The sequence below is a fragment of the Haliaeetus albicilla genome, chromosome 25, assembly GCF_947461875.1.
Source record: "Haliaeetus albicilla chromosome 25, bHalAlb1.1, whole genome shotgun sequence".
Taxonomy (NCBI): Eukaryota; Metazoa; Chordata; class Aves; order Accipitriformes; family Accipitridae; genus Haliaeetus; species Haliaeetus albicilla.
Genome location: NC_091507.1, coordinates 4,613,050 through 4,631,012, shown reverse-complemented (window position 1 = coordinate 4,631,012; position 17,963 = coordinate 4,613,050). Strand labels below are relative to the sequence as shown.

The following is a 17,963-nucleotide window of genomic DNA, read 5'->3' as shown; positions in this document are numbered from 1 at the left end:
GAGGAAAGGATTTTCTTCTTGTTTTTTCACCTTTAAGCTACCAGGAAGGCTAATTCTTTCATAACTTTGCTCGAGGAGTCATCGGAGACCTCACATGTTCGCTTTGAACTTTTTCTGCCCTGAAGAAAGACAGAGAGATAAATTTTCTCCTGAGTGTTTTTCAGTACTTGAGTTAGAAGTCAAAACCAAACAGTGTGAATAAAACTCACTTTCCCTCTCATTACTCCAGATTTATTTGCATAGATTTTTCTGCTGTCATAATTTTCTCCTCTTCTTCTTTGTCCCGAAGTCTGGAGACTCCAAGGAGTCGCCTAGAAAAGGGCAATAAGAGATGAATTTCTACCACGACACAAATGTATAGATCCAGAGATTTATATATCATCTGATCTTTATAATTAAAGAGAAGGAAAAAGAACATAAACCCGACCTTCTCCTCCTCCTTTCATAATCAATTATTAGTAACAGCACCTTTTTCTATAGGGTTCTCACATGTGTCCTTCACTGTTCTGAAAGAATAGCAGAAGATTAGCTTGATTTATTATTGACATTCTTCCCTGACCTTAAAAAAATGCTGTCTTTTAATCCACCCCACAGAAAAAAAGTGCTGACTGAATTTCTAAAGGGTGGGTGAAATAGTTGCCATAGCCTCAAGGCAGCAACCATGTAAATGCTAACAAGTTATTCTGGTTTTACATGTCTATTCACCTTTATATAGATTCTACCACCTCTGCGTCTCATACCGCATGTGTTAATGCTCGGGAAGTTCTTTTGGGCCCTATAAACAGTCCCATAATATACTTGAATGTAACCTGAAATAGTTTCCTCTAATTCTCTGTTGCCTATTTATTAAGCATATTCTTGCTCTGCACATTTACCTAGCGCCCGGTTTTGCCACCCATACAGAGTCTCCCATTTTATAACCCCCCCTTTTTTTTTAAATTCAGCACAATAGCTTGGATTGTGACAATTACTTATTCAGTTTCAGAGAAAGTAAAAAATGCAATCTGCTTCTGCAAGAGCAGCCCACATCTTGAATCCATATGTTTTAGTGTGTAGGAAAACTGGATCTGATGCTCCCACCATGAGCAAATTCAGGCAGGGAAGGGTGACGATAGTGATAAGAAGGGCAAGGAGGGATCCAACCTATAACTGTACCCTTAAGAGTGGCTGCATGGATGCAAAACTCAGGGAAAAGATGCTGTGTTTTATTATAACCCAGTGTGTAACACATTTCCCTCTTGCTCAAGTCAGGAATTTGAAGTCAGAATATTCTTACTTAGGGCTGACAAAAAAATTTACAATCCAGGCCATTTGCTTCACAACCTGTTGGAGCAAGAAACCTCCCAGAAGTAGGAAAAAATTTCTGTGAGCTGAATTACATTTTCACCAAAGCCTATGCAGATCCAGACTGGCTCTTATTGAAGTCAAAGCAACAACGTCCGCTGGTGTCAGCACTCAAACGTTTCACCCAGAACTGAGAAGCCCGGTACCAGCTGCTGGCCACAGCCGAACCCCTGCGTGCCCAAAACCAGGGCACCCCGAGAGCCTCCCCCAGAACTGCCCAGTGCCCACCAGGCCCCCGGCTCCTGAGTCTTACAGCTACAACACAATCTAAGTAAACTCTCAGGGATTTCAGGAACGATATGACGTGGTACTTTATTTTTAATGGGGACATGCCGGTCCAATTTAGGGAATAAATATGCAAATGTCAAGGCACCTTAGGAAGAACACAGGAACAGAATATTAGCGGTAGCAGAGAGCGACAAGAAGGAAAAGGCAAGCCAGAGGATGGATGGGAAGGGATAAGTAGGCAGCAAGGCTCACACCATGCCTGATAAATTTTGTTTAACAGACAGCATCTAAAACTCAGTGAAAAAAGTTCCAGAAGAAAAAAAAGAAGTATTTTGCATGCTTTGTTCTTCAGAGGCTGATTAAGTAACAAGCAGGCTACGAATTCAGCTGGTGTAAAGGGTTGCACAGAACAGCAACTGCAGAGCAAAACCAGGGTCTTACTGCAGTCATGGTAGCTGTCTCCAAACTACCAGGGGATCCGAGCAGTTGCAGTTTGCACACAGGCGACCACAGGGTGGAAAAGCGATGCTTAAAAGTTTAACCAAATAACATATTTGTCCAGGCAGTTGTGGCCATGCTAGACCCCAATACCTCTGCGGGAACCTACCTGTTAATGATCCTGCACTAGATTTTAGCAGGGGAAGGAGCAGATTGCAATTAGAAACATTGAACCTGTTCTTGATCTCTCTCATGCAAAGCAAATTAGCAGTTACAGGGCTGTAAAGACTGGAGAGGGAGGAGCCGGTGGTGTGGGAGAGAGGTGGCCGGTCCCAACCCAGGTTTCACAGGCACAGGAATGAAAAATAACAAGGGAAAGAACAGGTTTCATGTTAAGAGAGTGGTTGGAATTCAAGCCTGATAAATTTCAGGCTCTTTTTTCCATCTATTTATATAAAATTTATAATGCAAATACAACTGTATTTTTGTATGCTGTGCCTCTCAGCTCTATTTATAATTTGACCATCATTTTCAAACCTGGCTGATTAATATTAGGCCATTAAAATCATGCTCAGATTTCTAAACAAACATTCTCCTTTTTTATTGTTGTTGGAAGCGTTGAACTCCTGCCTTCCCCTATGGCATGTGTAGGATGGTTTTGCCTTTCAGCAGACTCTTAGGGTGAAGTAAAACAAACACTTTTCCATCGCGTAAGAGTCTCAGCAATTAGGCTCCTGAGGATATCCTGTTGTAACAGAGGTGCTGCAGCAGAGTCAGCCTGTGAACTTGGAATCACGGACTCACACGAATTGGGTTGGAAAGGGGATCGTCTGTCCCAGCCCCTGCCCAGCACGGGGCCAAGCGCAAAGCTGGGACACCGTTTTCTCCCTCCTCTCCCACCGGGTATTTGCAGGGAATCAGGGGGTCTCCCCTTCTCCAGGCCGAACCGACGCCGTGCCCCCATCCTCTCCTCCAACGAGGTGGGCTCCGCAGCCCCCCGCGCACCCCTGCGGACCCCCTCCTGGCTGCCCTCCGCCTTCTCCTGCCCCGCTGGTTTCTGCTGCAGGGGATTATGCCAGCCCTGGGACAGGGCTTTGCTTTTGGCTGCGCTGAACTTCACATTGCTGCAGCCTGCCCAGCTCCCCCAAAAAGCAGCCCTGCCCGGTGGCGTGCTGACCGTCACCCCCATCCTACCCACTTCATCCCCCAGCAGCTCAATTTCTTTGCCTGTTCCACATGCAGGTAGATGGGAAGTGCCACTAAAATCCACATCATCTCTACTGAGGGGTAAAAGACCTCATCCGCATGAGTCGGCTGAGTCTATACTTCTAGAACTTGTTCCCAAATGGTCGCTCGTGCTGTCTGCATCCACAGTAACTGCCTACAGATTCGCACCGCACGCACCCTGCTTTAAACTTCACGATTCACCATCAAAATGTCCTGACCGAGATCGTGGCGTTTTAACTATGGTCAAAAACCCTGTTGCTTCATGCGTTTGCCACTTTCTCTGTAAGATAATACCCTCACCCTATTTCGCAGGGGATCAGGAGGATGAATGCATTATTAATATGGAAAGCATTCAGATTTGGGGGGGGTGGGGGTGAGAAGCACCAGCACTTATGAATTATCTTACGAATACAATATAAATTATTCAGCAACTATACGTCCTTCTCACAAAGGAAATCAAAGGGTTTGGCCTTACTGAGCTTACAGATTCCTAACTTGAGAGGGAAAAAAAATTAAATCCTAAAACAGAAATGTAAACAAAAATGTAAATACAAATGAAAATACTTTTAAGTACCTCATTGGCTAAGTTTGCCCACGTGTCACATTTTACTTTAATAGTGACTTTGTCCACCATTTTAGGAAAAAAAGTGCTCATTTCTTATGATGTACACTCATGCAGCTCTAGTTTTACTTTGGTAAGTTCATTTATTAATCTATTTTCTTTGTTTATTGCTTTTTTTGGTGGAATGAAATCTCATACATTCCCTAATGTGCCAACTTGCATTAATTAAAAAATAATACCTTTAAGATTAAAAGTGTATTGTTATGCCTATGGTAATTTTACCATGAATTTTAATAAAGCCAGAACTCCACCCTAAAACTTTCAGAAACTGGCAGAATGTCTATATGGAGAATTTGGAATCCACTGGACTTCATATCATTTTCCTTTTCAAGCTTATGCTCTCTCACAACTGTAGAGGCTTGTGGTTTAAAACAGAAAGGCAGTGAGTAAGGTAAGTAAGTGAGGTTTTTTTGAACTTGGGATTGAAGATTTTTTTTTTTCTTTCCAAATCCTACACAAAGTGTAGGGAAAAAAAAATTCCCCAAACATTTCTTTCTAATTTACTTTGTTAGCTGCAATCTCTCCCACTCATTGGTGTACTTTGGCAAGGAAATTGTTCTGCCAAATACAAGTAAAGCATACTGAAAGTACTTAACTGATCTGTTGATGGGTCACGTAAATACAGTCTTTAAAGGGGTACTAATTTTAGAGATAATTATAAGCATTTTACATGACTCCATTTTTTGTTGACAGCATTTCTTAAGTATTAGCAACCCATTTTAGGAATAATACAATCGTGCCAATGAGATACTTACATTCACTGAAAAAAAAAGTGCAAAATTCAGTTTAGAGGGGGGAAAAAGCAAATGAGTTACCACCTACAAGATGCCCTCTTCTCTCTTGGTCATTCTTTCGCACTCTGGGACCATCTCTAGGCAGTACATCAAGCCTGCAATCTGTCCACCACTTCGTAATAAATATGTGAAATCTGCTTTGCATGTTCTGCAGAAAGAAATTAGGGACAAGACCCGTGGCTGCTGTAAATGCTAATAACTCCATAGGCTTTAATGGAGCTCTGCTGCATTGCACTTCTGGATATCCTCCCTGCGTTTTGAAACATTTCTGATGTAGAAGAAAAAGGAAGGGGTATTTTCCAGTAGCTGGAGAAGAGGGTCTGGGACACCATTTGGGTACCTGCTCTCTTTGCTGCCTCTCAGCAGTCACTTCAAATCGATCGACATTAGAAAAAACACATTGCTTTAATTACATTCATTAGGAATGTGATATTTTAATATATTTTTATACCATCATAAATTCTTGTTCCTTAACCAAATACTGTTTATTTTGCTCTGTTGTTGAAGGGAAGGCATACTGCTGCAACCACCTCTATGCAGTGCAAGTTTCACTTAAAATGATATTTAATAATAAAACTAAACCTGCAACCGTTCTAGTATAGGCAAGCCCCTTGTTCATCTCTGCTTCGGCGTACCTTTGAGGGATGAGCAGGACAGTATTTCATCTGAGAGGGCACGGCTGCGGCGTGGTGGCACAGCTTTCCACGCCGGAGACCCAGGCCTTCAGGGAACTTGCCCTGTCTTACTCACTCCAGCACATTTCCCGAGCTGGAGGGTTTGTTCTACTATTTGATCCTCCGTGAGGGGATCCTTGGGGAAACCCACCTTTCTCTCAGGCAAATGTGTATGCACATCTCTGCCCCTCCACAGTCTTCTCCGGGTTCAGCAGCAAAATGCTATGATCAGCAATGCCAAAATACAGACTGGAGTGCGTAGCTACATTTCAAATTGTTGTTTTATTATTTTTTTAAAGCAAGCTAGCTGATGCCAATGTGAATTTTTGTTTGTTTTAGAAATAAAAAGGGGAAGTTGCTTCTCTACAATTCTGTCACTACAGCAACTTCTGAGGAAAAAGAAACCTCAAGATAAAATTTATTTGCTACCTTCAAAAAGAAGAAAAAGCGTAAAGAAATGATTGTTGCTCTGTTCCTGGGGTTGGGTAGATCGGGGACTGAACACCGATTAATCCCAAGCTTCAAGCTCTGATTACTACTGAGAAGTATGCCACAAGTACATGGCCATAATTGGATGGATGTTAATAAGGGTCCTAGTATATCACTAAACAACAGAAATCTTGCAACGCGACTGGAACAACAAAGCCTTTCTCTCTGGCAATAGTAAAGAACTATTGGTGCGGCGGTACCGTTGATTTCAGCTGGACTTTTGGGAGGATAAAGGCTAGTGTACTAGGTCCAAGGTGTGGGTTTTTAAATGAAGCGTGTTTGTGTACCATGTCTGTGTGTTTCTTGATGTGTGCAAATACATACACATAAATATACATTTATGGTTGTGAGCCCTCAAATAATACTGAAAAATAAGTAATTTGTTTTGGTTGATTAATCTGATGATTGCTTTGCTGTTTTACAGCAATTTGCAGACTTAGTAAAAGAAGGTAACAACCAAAGTTAACATACAGCCTACCAGAATGATTTGGGCAATCTGTGCCTTTGCAAGCAATCGGGAAGCTTCCACGGAAGCTCACCCTCATGGAAGGCAAGCTGGTTAGCTTCTCCTGGCTCTGGGCAAAGGAAAGAGATAAAAAGTAATTATATTCTATTTAGTGACCACACTCCAGTTGCAAATGCTCACATGGCTCTAGCTTGCAGATAAATCTTTCTAGCCAGGCTACTCATTACTCTTACAATAGTAAATATAAACATTGATGAGTGCAAATGTAGACTGTTACGGAAATTGTGTGGTATCTGAAAATCTTGCAGCTGCTCTTACTCCCAATTAAGTCCAAGCTCATCTGGAGGGACTGGGATTTGTAAAACTGAGAGTCCACAAGACTTAAAAAAACCCCCAACAGTCTTTTCTCTATCTGGAAAGTTACAGAGCAATCAGCTTGAATGATAACACGGTCTCACCCTAATCTTGAAGCTGATTCTGTGAACACTTAGTGCTGAAATTAGATGCCATTTTAGTTGATATCTTTTTAACCTGATAATATCCCTGCGTTGCAAAAATCCTTTCTATATTGCATATTGGTTTAAGTATTTTTGCCTCAGGGTAATTTCAGTATCAGGCCCCTTCAAGTTCTAATAGGGAAGCAAGTGAACAAACGTACAAATATGCCACGATAAGTATGTAAAGACACTGTCTCTATTCTTATCATGGAGGGCTCGATCTAAATTTGTTAATATTTAGAAATGGAAAACATTGCAATTAGTGTTACACTAGAACTCATATAAAAATGCTGATTTTCCATCTAACCTTTCAAAAGCATTTTATTTTTGATAATGTATACAATGGTTATTTTCAATTCAAATTTTTTCTTTAAAAAAAAAAAAAGAAGAATAGCAAGTTTAATCGCTATATACACAAGGGTACTTTCAGTTCCACTTTTGGTATATTTATGAAAATTCTGGGCTTACCTTGTCTATCTCAGTTATGTTTTCTCTAGTCTTTCATGGTCGACAGAGTTAGAGATGTAACTTAGATAAGTTAGTTAGTATTAGATGGTTAGTGTCCTTAAAAAAAAAAAAAAAAGAAAAAGAAAAAGCTTAGGGCTGACAAGCTAATTCTCTTCTAAGGCTAAGTAAAGAAATAATTTTATAACGAGGAATTTTACATAAATGATTCAAAATATTTAAAGTTGCCTCAGAAAATTTTAATTGAAATGAAATGTTTACAGCCTTGAAAACAAAAGAATAAAAAAACTTAGTACAGAAAATACAAAACAATGTAATCTTTTATGTCCTCTTAATATTTCCCCTCTTTATCGAGAAAAAAAGAAAAAAGCCAGCAGCCTACACAGAGCCAATTACACAGAGGAATCATAAGCAACTGCAGCTCATGAAAATATTGCCAGTCACAAATTTACCATAACACAATGCAGAGGAAGCGATGGTTTGAAGCCCAAGCTGTCAAGTCTGATTTTGGAAGTCTCAGAACGCGTAGTTAAACTTAGCCACATTAGGAAGTATTCAAGGGAGGTGGCTAAGGGGCATACAGGAACTACCTCATTCCTATTATCTTTCCTAACTTGTGTTTCTAATAAATACCAACATTAAAGGAAATGCTGAAATCAGTGAGAAAAAATCAGCACTGTACGAGTCAACGAAAAGGAGGAACCATAGCTTCTGTGTGCTGTGGGGCTGCAGCAAACATGGGCTGCCCGGGGAGCTCAGGGAACGAGGTTTGTGCTGTGATTTGGGGGAGGGAGAGCTGAAGGATGGACTGATGGACAGAAGGAAGGAAGGAAGGAAAGAAGGAAGTAAGTTCTCACTTAGCAGCACTGACAGGTGAAGTAGGAATACTTGATTTGAGAGTAAAGACAGTTAAGGAACTGTTTTGGTTGTGTCCTGGTTTCGGCTGGGATAGATAGAGTTAATTTTCTTTCTAGTAGCTGGTACAGTGCTATGTTTTGGGTTCAGTATGAGAAGAATGTTGATAACACACTGGTGTTTTCAGTTGGTGCTCAGTAGTGTTTAGACCAAGTCAAGGATTTTTCAGCTTCTCCTGCCCAGCCAGCAAGAAGGCTGGAGGGGCACAAGAAGTTGGCACAGGACACAGCCAGGGCAGCTGACCCAAACTGGCCAAAGGGGTATTCCATACTGTGGGACGTCATGCCCAGTATATAAACTGGGTGGAGGTGGCCCCGGGGGGGGCAGATCACTGCTTGGGAACTAACTGGGCATTGGTCGGCAAGTGGTGAGCAATTGCATTGTGCATCACTTGTTTGGAATATTCCAATTTTTTATTATTATTGACATTATTATTATTATTGACATTATTGTTATTATTGTTATTATGGTCTTCCTTTCTGTCCTATTAAACTGTTCTTATCTCAATGCACAAGTTTTACCTTCTTCCCCCCCTGATTCTCTCCCCCATCCCATTGAGGCAGGGGGGCAGTGAGCGAGCAGCTGCGTGGTGCTGAGTTGCCGGCTGGGGTTAAACCACAACAAGTTGTAATGGAGATTTGTACTGATTTATTGAACCTGTTTCTCCATTGCTGCTCAGTCTTTCAAATTACTTTCTGTGTTATTTAGGAACATGAATAACACAAAAAAAGATTACTTATTAGAGGTGCTTTCATCCCCATTGTATCTACTTTTTTTCCAGTAGTTATAAGGTATTGAAAATGAAGGACCTTATTATACTCCCATTGAAGTAGTGGCAAAACCACTGTTGATTTCAAGGGGAACAAGACAGGGACTAAAAATAGATTTGGTACCTGAATGTCTTTAATTTAAATACCCATTTTTTAAATACAGCTGGCCAAAGCATGGAATTAGGAAATATATTTTGAATTTTTAAATATTCATTTTTACTGCATTTTGAATACCATAATACTGTCTTTTAAACATTTACCAGTACTGTATTTTAAATTTAATCACAGAAAATGAGCTGAGTTTCTTCTCCCTCTCATGCATTTTTATTCATGTCCATGTAGAGCACCGGTCTCTGTGAGTAGAGGCTATAACCTGTATGAGGTCAACTGCAGCCACATGGAAATTAAGATTGAAAGCAGGTCTGACTTATTACCTTTGTAATAGTTTGGTTTACTGCTAGAGCGAAGGGTTTGGATATTACACTTTTCTTTGTTTCTTCTCTTTCTTGGGTAAGGTCCTAGAGAAAACTTTTGGAATATGAAGAAAAAAAAATCCCCAAGCTTCAGGGAAAATGCTTGTTTCATACAAAGCTATTCCTGTTAAAAATAGAAAGACAGTCGCTTTGCACACACCTGTAGAAATAATGCATGTGCAAATTGGAAACGCAAAGTAAAACTTCTCTGTTGTCAGCATATCAACAACAGTTTTAACAGAAATTTGTATTAAATAGACTGATAGGTAAATAGTTAGCCAGCCACACTTTGGCTTCTCAAAACCACCACTTCTCAGAGGTCTGTGTTTGAAGATTTTAAGGCTAGAAAGCACCATTGCAATAGTTTGCTCTAAGCATATCATGGCATAACATGGGCCATAGGACTTCTTGGTGCCTTTTGAGACTCGGTGGCCGTGCTTGATTTAAGATTCCAGTAAGAGAATATCCACACCAGCTGTTTCACTGGTTAATGATGTTCTCTGTCCTTAAAAACCTGCTACTTGGTCTGTAACTTCGAGCTGTAGATCACCCTGTGTTTGTGTGGTAGATCGAAGACTCCTCTGCTAGCTCTTTTCCCACACATTGGTTCTTCCAGAGGGTTGAGTTACTTCATTGATAAGTTAAACAGATCGCTGTCTTTAAAAATAAGCCATTTTCCAATTGTTTTGTCATTATCAGTATTCTTCTCTGTAGTTCCTCCAATTTATCATCATCCTTCTTGAAGTGCAGATAATGGAATGGGACTACTTCAGTAGTAGTCACACCACCAGTGCCAAGCAGAGAGGTAGTATAACCTCTGTTCTCCTTCCTCATGCATCCCTTTCTGTGTACCCAGTAATCACAGCGGCTCTTTTGGCCATGGCACGACACGAGGTGCGCCCAGTCAGATTAGTTTTCTGCCAGCATTAGCATCATGAATACGACTTTTTTCAGAATCCTTCACCCCTCTATTCATTGTTCCCCAAAACGGCAGCTCGCATCTAGAAATGATACACCTTACCTTGTGCACTTCAGTAGCCATAGAGATTGTGTAAAGAAAAGCCATTTCAGAACTCTTGAACCAAAACTTTTGCATTTGGCAAGGGAAGCAATCCATATGTCTTACATTTTACAACAGTGAATCATGCTTTAAATCCTGAGTAATCCCACTGAATCAAGGGGAACCTTTTAAAGTGTAAAATATTATACAATGCAATGTCAATAGAAACAGGGAACTATCGCAGACTGCATCTACACTGCTCTTGGTCTAATTCAGGAGTGCACTTCTGAAATCGATCTCCTGACTCTCCCCCCGTGCTGTGCTTTGGTACGCAGAGCAGAGTGGTTTTTGAGCATGAGAACTGGTTTTCCTCTGGGTGAAACTAACCCGACCGGTGCAGCTCAGGAGCGTGTCCAAGGTGCTCCAGCCGACCACTGTCAGACAGTCTGTGGGACCAGCCTGGGGCAAGACACCCACAGCCCCGAGAGGCATCCGGAGGCTGATGTTGGGGTGATCCAGACGTTTGGTCTTTACTACCACTATTTTATGCTACTCACCTGCGGCAAGCTACTTGCTTATCTAGCCGTAGACACGTCTTGTTCCATGAACTCTAGTTTCCTTGCTCTTCTGCGTGCGCACTCCTCCTGAGAGGGACTGGGCTCTCCCTGAGGCTTTCCTGACAGAGTCCCCACTGGACTCTTTCTATAATCTGTATTAACAAGAACTCCTCAGGAAGATTAGGTCTTCTGCAGGGGTAGGCTCCTGGTTCCCACCTCGCTTTAGCCACTTGGAGAAGTATGCTAGCAGGCCTGCTCCTGCTGCTGGCCTCAGAGGGTAAGATTATCCTCACAGGACAAGGGGAGACATCTGACAGCACCGTCACAACGCTCAGGACTCATATACCCCCCAGAATATCTGACCAACTAAGGGAGATGATACATGGCTAATATCTCTCGCATCCATAGCACAACCTCTGCATAAGTCTGGCTTCTCCGCAGGAGATCTGATCCTGTTAATTCTCTAGGTGTTTCACTCCCTGCAGCCAGCTCCTAGGTAGAACTCTTTTCTCTTCTAAAACCTTTCATGGGAGGAAAAAAGGCTTGAAATCATAAGCTGTCCCAGGCATTAATTCAGCACAGCTGGGGCTATGCAACACTGCATGGATGTGGGAAGACAAGGAAAGAGATGATCACCTCCTTCTTCTTTCTATCCCAGACTGGCAGGAGGCCAAACTGTCTCTAAGAGTAAATTAGAGCAACATAAAAAAATCTCTGTTCCATCTGAGGATCCTAAGGGACCCATATAGCTAGCTCAGCCCTTCGTGTCAGCCCACTAAATAGATCAGAGGAGCGTAGATTACATACATCAAAGTTTCTGATTTATTTTACCTTAAGTAATAACAATTATACATGTTCCACATACTAAACAGTATCTTCCATATAGTAAATACGAGTGTTGCCCTAACTTGCTTAGATTTTTGCAACTGCGCTTTGGAAGAATCACTGAATACGTTCTCATCATCTTACATAAAGAAGCAAAAATACACTCGGCGTAACGCTTACCTAATACGCAGTGTCCCTGAGCAGCGGAAGATGTGCATTGATTGTATAATTGCATAGGGAAGAAACTATGAATAGCGCATCCTGGTTTGCAACCTCTGCAACAGCGTAACAGCATGAAAATTCTTATCAGAAACTATTAGATTCCTATTAGATTAGATCAAATTCCTGTTAAAGCCCGAGGAATCTAGATCTTCACATCTCAAAAAGGTGGATGAAAAAATATCACTAGAAAGTGCCGGTATTACAGGCCACATGAAGCAAACCATAAAGATGCTCACAAAATAGAAATCAAAGCTTGCTGCCACAGATGTGCTAAATAATAGTAGTAGTAGTAATAATAATAACAACAACAATGTGCTAAAAGTCTTTACTTTCCCACCACGAATTGTCTGGCGGGACAACTCACAATACGAAAGCTAGGCATTTATGTTTAACATATTTTTAAGCGTTGCAGAACTAGTGCCTACCATGTCACATTTCAGTTTCTAGAATATCTATGTATTGCAACATAAGAATTCCACACTGCACCTGTAATCCAAACGGTCTTGAGGCATCTATTCAAGTTAAAACACCAGTTCAGTTTTCACTGTCGTATCAGATGTCTGTATATTAATTCTCTTAAAAACTTAACTAGCAGATTAGCAAATCCACATTTTTTACAGTTCGTAACAGGAGTAAATAATTAATCTGTATTTCAGACTTCTTTTGTGAGGAGGAAAACTATTTAACTACAGCTATGTAAAAGTAGAGCCAATTATTTATTTTTGAATGATTCACTTGTTCAAGAGAAATTACTTTTATCTGCCCAGTCAGAGGACAGAAAAAGATGGTGTGGGGGGAAAACACAGTTAGAAACAGTTACCAGCACAATACATGATGATGAAGCACTAGAAAAATAAATAACAATGGCTTTCATCTTTTAAAATGCAAAATATTTTGTCTTATGATCCCATTATCTCCACAGTAGGCCAACCCTGCTAGCCCTTGACTTTGATTGTTTGAGTTTCCATTTTAATGAGGGTAAGAAACCACGGCTTTGGCTTCCTTCGTTTGGAGCTGCGGGGCCACAGCACTGCCGCCGATCACCGTCACTGCATCACGAGTTATGAAACCAAAAAAAGACGACTCTTAAAAACCTGGTGATTTCTTTTAGACGTGGTCACTTTGGGGTCTTCTGTTACACAAAGGCCAAAATCATTGTAATGGCCAGAGAAGCGATTCGTTCTTCTATCTTTTACTCTACCATCACTTTATAGTTGGGGTTTTTTGGGGGGTTTTGGGTTTTTTTTCATTTTAACTGAAAAAACCCCAAGTCTTTCTCATGGGTTCTGTGCTGCTCCCCTTAGCCAAGCATAGCTTGAAAAAAACGCCTTCCTTGATAGACTTCATTTTAAGTTCTCGGCAAGCATTACAGCAATATGTAACCTCGTCTCCCTGGGGGCCAGCTGCAGCCTGCCTGGCTGCCCGGCGTAGCCGAGACCGTGCCTGCCATTGCCGCCGCTCAGACACAGCTATATACAGACAATTTGGACCGGCCGTAGGAACCGGTTCAGAAAGCGAGGAGAGGTGGGCAGCCGTAGCCCTTCGGACTTGCCCTCTTCTGCTTGTCCCGATTCCTGCAGGACTTCCACCGTGCTGGTAACGGGCAGCGGTCGTGCCCGGTTACAAAAAAGTAAAAGTCTCTTCGTTGCATCTGTACGAGGTTGCAATTTAATTTCGTCACGATCCCTTCGGTTTCCCCACCACCCCATCTTTCCTCGCCTGGCGCCGTCTCCCTGTCCGCTCAGCAGAAGGGCGAGCGTGGCCAGGCTCTGGCCGGCCTGGGACAAGCTGTCTGGGTGCCCGGCTGGGACCCGGTGGCTTTCGGAGCCGGAGTTTCCAACAGGGCGGGAGGTAGACGGCCAGAGCGTCCAGGCGGCGTAGGATGAGCACGTGCTGCTCCTCGACCGTGAAAAATCAAACGCATGGCTTGGAAGGCCGCGCCGGGATAGACCTGTAACGCTCCCCCTCGCCGGAGCCTGCCGGGGGACATCGCCCCCCCTGCCCCGGTGCTGAGCCAGCCTAGCCAGGCTGAGCGGTGAGGACCGAGCCCAACGGAGAGGGCGAGAGCCTAATGGCTCTCTGCGGAAGGCAGACGGGAGGAGTGGGAACGGTCCCAGCCTCCGTGCTGGGTGACCGAGCCTCGGAAGCTGCGCAAGTCTTGACTTAGGACCGTTTTCTGACGAGTTTCCCTCACTTGTAAGCCCACAGGACCTTAAAAACGAGCAAACGAACGGAAAGCACAAGACCTAAAAATTCAATGCCGTCTCCCTATAGATTTGGAGGACTTTTGGTTTGTTTACATCGTCAAGTAATAAAAACCTAATGTAGGTTTTGCTTTTACAAGACAGCAAGTCGAGTGGGAGCTTATTTAGAACAGGAGACATTGGCTTACATGTCTGCCTAAGCGCTGATGGCCTTGCGCTGCAATCTCTAGGCTCCCAAAATGAAAATGAGTCACGTTAGCCCGCAATAACATTTCCCAGTGTTTTGGGAGTTCTCGTTTCAACACATACGTGGATGTATGTAGCAATGAGCTGTGTTGGGCTGCCTTGGATGACATCATATCTTTCCATAAGAACTCTTGGTGACAGCAAATATGTAGGCTTTGGGCTGAATGTATAACGAGCATGAAATTCCCTTTAATGTCAAAATAAGACCAAAAAAAAAACCCAAAGTGGGAAAGGTCATTTGGAAAAAACCAAGAATAAATCCAACTTTCGGTGCCGAGCGAGTCTTGCTGTCACCAGGATGAGCCCACCGAGGCAGACAGCCGGGCAACATCCAGATAATCTTATTATTTGCGTGACATTAACCACGAGGCCGGGGGGTGGGGCGGCGTCGCGGGGCTGCGACCACCAAAAAAAAAAAAAAAGAAAAAAAAAACCCAAAACCGCGGAGGTACGAGCCGAGCAGGGCCGGGGGGGTGGGTGCTCCGGCCCCCCGCCGTGCCGGGTGGGCGGCGGGGGATGATTTTTTTTTTTTTTTAATTTTTTTTTTTTTTTTTTTTGCGTGCGCAGCTACTCGTCGCCGCACGGTAGCGGCGCGGCGGGGCACTGCGGAGCGCGGTAATGATGTCAACTTGTTATTTACTTTCCAACCCCGAATGACTGAGCAGGGCGAAAGGAGAATCAATCAGCCGCCGGGTGACCCTCCAGGCGGAAAAAAAAAAAAAAAAAAAAAAAAAAGGCAAAAAAGGCAAAAAAAAAAAAACCAAAAAACAACCAACCACCCCAACCCAGGAGCCCGGCGCGGTCCGTGGGCGGGGGAGGGGAAGCACATGGAGCTCGGCCGCGTTGCATCATCCGCCCCGCGTGGGGCCGCGCACCGCTCCCGCCGCCCCGGGGAGGAGGAGGAGGAGGAGGAGGAGGAAGGGGGGGGGACACGCGGGGACACGGGACGGGCGCGCCGGAGGCTGAAGAGCGCCGGCGTTTCCCCCCCCCCGTGAGCGCGTTTCTGCTGATTCACAGCCGTGGAGAGCAGCCATCGCGCTGCCCCCCCCCCCCCTTCCCACCAGCGCTGGGCTGGGGGAGCGTGCCCCGCGTGGGTCATCGCACCCTTGCTCGCTTCGGTGTGCCAAGCGAAACGTCATAGCGATAATAAGAATAAGAATAACAACAACAACAATAACAACGCCGCCGCGCTCCCCTCGCTGATTTACCGCGAGGGCTCAGACAATTGCGTTGCCCCCCCCCCCCCAACTCGCCCGCCCGCCTCAAACTCCGATAACAACAAACGACGACAAACAACAACATTAACGTTTAACCGCCGGCGAGGGGAGCGGGGGGCCCGGCCGCCTCGCTGTACGGCGCGCGTGGGGAGGGAGGCCGCGGGCAGCGCGTGGCCCGCCGGCCGGCCTCGCGCAAGGTTGACGCCGCGCTCCTGAGGGGGGGGGGAGGGGTGCGCGCGAGGCTGGTTTGTCGCTGGGTTTCTGTCACGGAGGAGGGGGGGGGGGGGCAGGACGGTACCGAAAAAAAAAAAAAAAAAAATACCGAAAACACCGCCGGGAGGCGAGTGGCGGGAGTTACCTGAGGGCAGCCCGAGGGGGCGTTGGCGGCGCTGGGGAGGCCCGCGGCGGCCGAAGGCGCGTGTCCCTGCGTGGGGGTGCGCGGCAGGTTCGCCCCCCCCCTCCTCACACCCCCCCCCCCACCGCTGGGCTCCGCCGCTCGCCGCCCCCCCCCCCCACCTCCTCCACCCAGCCCTCCCCTCCCTCCCTCCCTCCCTCCCTCCCGCCCGGCGGCGGCGGCGGCGGCGGGCCCCGGGCGCGGCCGGCTCCCCTCAGCGCCGCTCGCGCCGCTCCCGCCGCCGCCGCGCGCCACGCACCGGCCCCGCCAACCGCCAACTCTCCCCCCCCTCCCCCCTCCTCCTCCTCCTCCTCCTCCTCCTCTTCCCCACCTCGCCCGCCCCGCCACCTCCTGACCCGCCATTCCGCCCCAAAACTTTCCGTTTTCCCCCTTCCCACTCTCCGGGACTTCCTTGTGCCGCCCGTAACGCGCGGAGGGGGGGAGGAGGAGGCGTGTGCGGCGGCGGCGGCGGCGAGGGGGGATTTACAGTCTCCTCGCAGGCTGGCCGGGACCCCGGGGGAAGAGGAGTTGCACCATGCGCGGCAAGTGAGGGGAAAGTCTCCGCTCAGCGCCGCCCGCAGAAGTTGAGGCTCTCCCCCCCGCCGCCCGCGGGAGCGGGAGCTGTGCCTTTAACGCCCGCTGAGCGAGGTGAGTTTCCGAGGCGGATTATTCATCCTGGGGACCCTTTTTTTTTTTCTTTTTTTTTTTCCTCTCAGTTTTTTTTTTTTCTCTCTCTTACACGCGCCGAGGTGACAAACGTCCTTCCCCAGCGCAGCCCCCCGAGCCTGAGGCCGCCCCCCCCCCCCCCGGCGTCCCCTGTGGAAGCCTGCCCTGGCTCGGGCGGGCTGACCCGCCCGAGGGGGGGGTCTCTCAGCCGCTGCCTGTTATGACGAAGTTTTTTGAACCTGGGCGTTTGGGGGGGGGTCTTTTAGGGGGTGGTTGTTGTTGTTGGGTTTTTCTGGTGGTTTTTTTTGTTTGTTTCTTTTTTTTTTTTCCGGAGGCGATGCGTGTGGGGCTGCCGTCTCGGTGGCGGGTGTGCTTTCATCTGTCCCCGAGCAGACCGACCCCAGGGCCGGGGGAGGGGGTGGACAGATTCTGGAGCGGCTCCCTACTTCTGAGATAGTATTTTAATGTATTTTTTCTCTTCCACAAAAAAAAAAAAAAACCAAAAGGATAAATGCTCGGGGGCGGGGGGGGGAATGTGAGGTATTCACGCTCAAGTGTGGAGTTTGCAGAGCCCGGGTGGGGGAGGGGAATCCCATTCATCGCCAGGGCTTGAATCAGCAGCGGGCGGAGGGGCCGATCGCTCCCGTGCATCGAAGTTTTACTTCCAAGTAGGTAAACAAGTTAATCCCCCTCCCTGCCCCCCTCCCAATCCGCGCCCCCCCCCCCCCCCCCCCGGTGCCCACCTCCCCCCCCTGTCCCGGTGCGATACGCTGCTGCCAAGCCCGTTCCCGGCGCTGATGGAGGGGCGGCGGGGCGGCCGGGGGGGAGCCCCTCGGGGGGACCCGGGTGCTGGAGGCCGGGGGGAGCGGGGCCGCAGACCTGTTGCACAGGGGTTTGTGGCAGGCCGGCGGGCCTCGGCCTTCGGTGCGGTTCCTGGAGGGGAGCGGCGGGGCGCTGGGTGCAGACACCCCCCCTCCCTAAACCCCCCCCCCCAAATCCCCCCCCCGGGGTGGGGAGGTGGCGGACACCTTTCTCTCAACTGCTGTCATCTCCCTGAGCTGCTTCCCCATTTTGCGGTGCGGGTTTAATCTCGGCGGTTGGTCTGATATTTCGGTTCGGTGCGCGGCTAAATAGTGGTGTGGTGTGATGTAAAGCCAATGACCCTTGACCTATTTAATTATACGTTGTTGGGTCCTCGAGTAGACGTCCTGCACGGCACAAAAAGGGGGA

The 17,963-nt window shown here is 46.3% G+C and overlaps 1 protein-coding gene across 2 annotated transcripts in view; it reads left to right on the top strand.

The window, feature by feature from the left end:
* The first annotated feature begins 16,502 nt into the window (after nt 1–16,502).
* Nucleotides 16,503–17,963, top strand: part of TBL1X (transducin beta like 1 X-linked) — a 203,188-nt gene continuing 201,727 nt past the window's right edge. Inside the window, exon 1 of one of the 2 annotated variants that reach the window (XM_069770431.1) lies at nt 16,503–16,715. The gene's annotated coding sequence lies outside the window, so the exon portion shown is untranslated. Of the gene's footprint in view, nt 16,716–17,318; nt 17,402–17,963 lie in introns of those variants that run through there. The other variant, XM_069770432.1, reaches the window with a different exon arrangement.